General features: G+C 39.5%; 1 protein-coding gene across 11 annotated transcripts in view; it reads left to right on the top strand.

Moving 5' to 3' along the window:
• Nucleotides 1–2,411: 2,411 nt before the first annotated feature.
• The window catches only part of LOC109908976 (DNA-binding protein SATB1), a 58,455-nt gene continuing 54,866 nt past the window's right edge, over nt 2,412–6,000 (top strand). For 7 of the 11 annotated variants that reach the window (XM_031790144.1, XM_031790116.1, XM_031790151.1 and 4 more), the window contains exon 1: nt 2,412–2,651. The gene's annotated coding sequence lies outside the window, so the exon portion shown is untranslated. The remainder of the gene's footprint in view (nt 2,652–6,000) is intronic. The other 4 variants (XM_031790178.1, XM_031790171.1, XM_031790133.1 and 1 more) reach the window with 2 other exon arrangements.

Below are 6,000 nucleotides of genomic sequence, written 5' to 3'. Positions count from 1 at the left end.
TTATCCATATCTTAAAATTCTACTGAGGCAAATGACAAACTTAAACATAAAATAACAGTAAAAAACGTAATCTCCAAATCCTTTTAACTGTAACTTTGGAACCCACTTCATTCTCCCATGAGAGTTCAGTAAATGTGCGTGCAATCGTGAATCATATGGAGAAACTGATGTTTTAAATGTAGGTTTCAGATATAACTCATCATGAAACCAAAATGGCTTTTGTGGATTTCCAAACCCACAACAAAAACACCTTTCTGAGAAGTATTTCTTCCTGTGCCTTACAATAAACCTGCATCCATATATATCCTGCAACCAGTTGAAATAGTTAACATTACACTTAATCTTAATTGTTACAAAGTAGTAGGCCTACCAGTAAAGTCATTGTAATGATACAACTCCTTCTGTGATTTTAGTTTAGTTCTTTATGTTGAGCTGCAGCCACTGGTAGCTCTGTGTGCACGTTCAAATAATAAATCAAAGATCAAATTGTCAATCACTTAGTCCAGAGAATGTATTCTACACACACACACACACACACACACACACACACACACACACACACACACACACACACACACACACACACACACACACACACACACACACACACACACACACACACACACACACACACAAGAGAGAGAGAGAGAGAGAGAGAGAGAGAGAGAGAGAGAGAGAGAGAGAGAGAGAGAGAGAGAGAGAGAGAGAGAGAACATTCTGTAACTAACATATAGGACTGTATAGGACTATCATATAGGATTAAAAAACAGTCCTCATTACATCATCCTAGAAGTACCTTTAGCCGTATTACAAAAATGTATTAGATAACAGATTCTGAGGAAAAGGCAATTATACAATTAAATGACCACGTCTTCTTGCCCATAGGCTACATAGTTTGGTCATGTTATACAACCACTCTGTTCCTCTGAATGTTTACAAGTGCATTCCCTTTGCAGTGCATGGCCATCATTGACTAGTCTTTCGATCACTCATTTTTAAGTCACATTGTGAAACATACCAAAGTTACCTACATTTATTTACCTATACTTTACAAAGTATTACGCACGTTTTCACATTGGCAAAAAAAATTCGACCCACTGCATTTATATTTTCAACCCACCCCTTACTATATTTATACATGTGAAACTATAGGATTTAGCTAAACTCATTTAAATTGTTTTACTATAAATTTGAGAAAACCTCTCATATAGACTGCAATGAACTTTTAGCAAATTAAATACACGTAACTTTTCTTTTTTTTCTCAACACCTATCCCTCCAACCGCATTTTGTTAAATTGTTAACACATTTTCAAACAGGCATAATCCAATAACCTAATATAGTAAAATTAGATAGAAAATCTAATTCAGTATTTTATTAACTTTGGACTAATAAAGCCTTATAGGTGGCACTCTATCGACCACAAGACGATTTCAATTCGATTGTGCCATACAGCAGCCATCAATGCGCAATTTTCGGCTACTGTATTAACTATGGCTGAAGCAACAGCTTGATATCTTAAGTGATTTAAATGGTAGGTATAGAATGCCAAAGGCATTTTTCTTACATAGAAAGTAGGCTATATTATTTACATGTTATTATTGTTTTTTAAACATTTTATTCGTTGTAAATGTAATTACTGTTATTTTTAAATGTGTGTGTGTGTGTGTGTGTGTGTGTGTGTGTGTGTGTGTGTGTGTGTGTGTGTGTGTGTGTGTGTGTGTGTGTGTGTGTGTGTGTGTGTGTGTGTGTGTGTGTTATCTTTGCAATGCAAAAGCCTTTCAACAAGTTTGTCTCGTATAGCAGTTTTTATGATCTTTTCAACAGACATTGATGGAAATGAAACAATGAAGTGGTTATTTTATCGCTTGTTTGGTTAACCATGGATGAAATGTTAGGCTATGATAACCGGTGCTGCAATTGATTTGATACTTGATGTTGTGCTCTGAGACTAGGTTGGATACCAACACTACAAACCACTGCCTAGGAAGCCTCTATAGTTTTATATTATCCGGCAGGACCAATTTGAGAGTTTGGACAATATAATGATGCGTTTGCCGTGCACCATTGTTTAAAAAAAAATAGGCTATGCGCACCCTCAAACAAATGTATCTTATGAACATGCAATGTTTTATGTTATCAGTCGTTTTTCTTGACAACCAAACATGTGGCGTATAGATATGAAAATGAATGAGTGTGAACGCTCTCCTGGCAGTCGGCTCCTATCTGCTACTCCCGCGTCGAGTTCCCTGGAGACCCTGGAGAGCGCACCAGGAGAAGAGCGTTGTAAAAACCAAAGTGGGGCACGAGACAAGCTGCGCCACAGCTGGCAAATCATCGATTTGAGCATCAGAAACGGGGAGGGGCGGTTCGTTTACCTGCCATCCTTTCAAAGAAACCCTCCTCTCATACCGAGACTCAAATCTAGCACACTCGCGCAGCACACGTTGCTCGCATTTGCGCTCAATCCTGGCTCTCCGAAGTTCAGCTTTGCGCAGTCTTTGCGAGTGCAGTTTTGACAGCTCGTGTGTCCCTCTCAACCGTAGGAATTTCCTGAGCAGTTTTGGATCCGTCAAGGTGGAGCAGACTCTATTAGAATTCTGAACTTTTGATGGAAAACAAGAGGCTTCACCGTAACTGCTAACTTTGAAGGTATTGTTACATTTTCTCCTGAATTCATTTTTTCTCTCTTTCAATTCAACAGAACCTGCTTATTTTTGCTATTTGCTCTTTTGTAGGCTACCGACAGACTGGAATGTCCACCTATTTAAAAAATGTAACGTTAGGTGTGATCCTTGAATGAACGGAAGTAGACTTTGACAGTAAGCATTTAAGTCAGTTGAACAACAGTTTTCAGGCCCTTCTCGATAACCGACTAAAGGCCAAAATGCATCTGAATATAGGCACATTTATGTCTTCTATTTAGATAAGACAATCTCTACGTTCTGAGTGCATGATTTATGATAGGGTATAGATGTAATACTAGAATAGGCTATAATATGTAAATGTCTATACTTTTGTGTCGCGTTTAGTTAAGTTGTAAATAATAACTCGGCATATTCCAGACTTAATAGGCACCCATGAATGAGGTTAAACCGATTCATGTATATTGCGCATCTTGAGGGAACGCACCAACTCTGTGCTTCCTTATCTTTTCAGTTCCGTGATGTAGCCTATAGGCTACCTGCAGACTTGGCTAGAAAAATGCATTACATGACGAGTATTTGTTTTGAGTGATGTCTTGGAATAACCACAATATAAAAACATTAGTCACCTTTATTGTTATACAACTGTATATAGGCATAGATAACAGTGTCTTTGACAAAAGTACATTTTTTGTCGCGGCAATTGTTTGACATGCTGTTAGATGGATTATATACATTCTGAACGTGACAGTTTGTATCACGTGTTAATAACAAGTAGGCTAAGTAGTCTATTACCCTGTACCAACAGGCCATGATTGCCCCCCCCCCCTTTTTTTTTTGCCAATGGGTGTTTTATGAAGTCAAGTGATAATCGTTCAAACTTGAGTCTATACTTATTTTAAGACAGAACTCACACATTCCAATTATTCCATATAGTTTAAGATAGTTATCCAGATAACTTTATATTTTCCAGGATTCAAACAATAGGTGAGCTTTAGTCAGAGAACATAGTTATTATACCGTACTACTTATATATCTAACGCTGCACTTTATTAACAATGGCTTTATAATAGCGTCATAATCAAATGCCTTGTAGCCTAATGGAACTCAAATAATAAATTAAGAAATCAAGTGGATTGCGAACATATTGAATATCCCCTTTTGCAATGGTTGAGTTGACAACATGTATTGCAGCTGATAGTGAGCATATTGGGTAAAAGTAGTAATGATGGCCTTGAGTTTTTGTCTAATTGAGGTTTTTGTAATTGTGCTGATCAGGTGTTTTCATTAAGATCCAGATGAGTGTGTGTGTAAGGGCAGTTATGGGAAGTTGTAGTGTGCCATTGTGAGATTGTGTGGGCATAGTTGTGTTGTGGTTTTGTTCAGGTTCGACAGTCTCTTTCATATATCTCAGTACGGTTTGGATACTTGACAAGCCATAATCACTAGCATTGCTGCTGACAAAGATGAATCTGATCTGATTCACTGATCACCAATAAGTAATCAAGCTGTCTATTGTCTCAGCCCTGAAAAATGTTATCGTGTGACAGTACTTTATATCAGCTAATATTAGTAAAATAATGCTAATTGGAAAACATGTATTTATTAAAACAATTATTCCACAGGTACATCAAGTAAAATCAGCATGATATGGGGAATTGCATTTACCATAGTTACATTTTAAGTAATCTTATAATTAGGTTTTAAGTATTCTTTTAAAGGAGCAAAAGTTTGTATGTCTAATATGGCTAACTAGCCTACTAAGCCTATGCAATATGTTATAGAAGAAGTTGATTAGACTAAACTAGAGCGTAAACATTTTGCTTTCCACTGCTGACTGTGTTATAGTCCTGTATGCTGAGAGTCTGATAGTCCTGTATGCTGAGACTCTGATAGTCCTGTTTACTGAGCGTGTGATAGTCCTGTATGCTGAGAGTCTGATAGTCCTGTATACTGAGCGTGTGATAGTCCTGTATACTGAGCGTGTGATAGTCCTGTATGCTGAGAGTCTGATAGTCCTGTTTACTGAGCGTGTGATAGTCCTGTATGCTGAGAGTCTGATAGTCCTGTATACTGAGAGTGTGATAGTCCTGTATGCTGAGCGTGTGATAGTCCTGTATGCTGAGAGTCTGATAGTCCTGTATACTGAGAGTGTGATAGTCCTGTATGCTGAGAGTGTGATAGTCCTGTATGCTGAGCGTGTGATAGTCCTGTATGCTGAGAGTCTGATAGTCCTGTATACTGAGCGTGTGATAGTCCTGTATGCTGAGACTCTGATAGTCCTGTATTCTGAGAGTGTGATAGTCCTGTATACTGAGAGTCTGATAGTCCTGTATGCTGAGACTCTGATAGTCCTGTATGCTGAGAGTCTGATAGTCCTGTATACTGAGAGTGTGATAGTCCTGTATGCTGGCAGTGTGATAGTCCTGTATGCTGGCAGTGTGATAGTCCTGTATGCTGAGACTCTGATAGTCCTGTATGCTGAGAGTGTGATAGTCCTGTATGCTGAGCGTGTGATAGTCCTGTACGCTGAGAGTCTGATAGTCCTGTATGCTGGGAGTGTGATAGTCCTGTATGCTGAGAGTGTGATAGTCCTGTACGCTGAGAGTCTGATAGTCCTGTATGCTGGCAGTGTGATAGTCCTGTATGCTGGCAGTGTGATAGTCCTGTATGCTGAGCGTGTGATAGTCCTGTATGCTGAGAGTGTGATAGTCCTGTATGCTGAGAGTGTGATAGTCCTGTACGCTGAGAGTCTGATAGTCCTGTATGCTGAGACTCTGATAGTCCTGTATACTGAGAGTGTGATAGTCCTGTATACTGAGCGTGTGATAGTCCCGTATGCTGAGACTCTGATATTCCTGTATGCTGGGAGTGTGATAGTCCTGTATGCTGAGCGTGTGATAGTCCTGTATGCTGAGAGTGTGATAGTCCTGTATGCTGAGAGTGTGATAGTCCTGTATGCTGAGAGTGTGATAGTCCTGTATGCTGAGAGTGTGATAGTCCTGTATGCTGAGTGTGATAGTCCTGTACGCTGAGAGTCTGATAGTCCTGTATGCTGGGAGTGTGATAGTCCTGTATGCTGAGCGTGTGATAGTCCTGTATGCTGAGAGTGTGATAGTCCTGTATGCTGAGCGTGTGATAGTCCTGTATGCTGAGAGTGTGATAGTCCTGTATGCTGAGAGTGTGATAGTCCTGTACGCTGAGAGGCTGATAGTCCTGTATGCTGGCAGTGTGATAGTCCTGTATGCTGAGCGTGTGATAGTCCTGTATGCTAGGAGTGTGATAGTCCTGTATTCTGAGAGTGTGATAGTCCTGTACGCTGAGAGTCTGATAGTCCTGTATGCTGGCAGTGTGAT

The sequence above is a fragment of the Oncorhynchus kisutch genome, linkage group LG2 (genome assembly GCF_002021735.2).
Source record: "Oncorhynchus kisutch isolate 150728-3 linkage group LG2, Okis_V2, whole genome shotgun sequence".
NCBI lineage: Eukaryota > Metazoa > Chordata > Actinopteri > Salmoniformes > Salmonidae > Oncorhynchus > Oncorhynchus kisutch.
The sequence above is the reverse complement of the archived record's forward strand: the minus strand, read 5'-3'. Positions and strand labels throughout refer to the sequence as shown.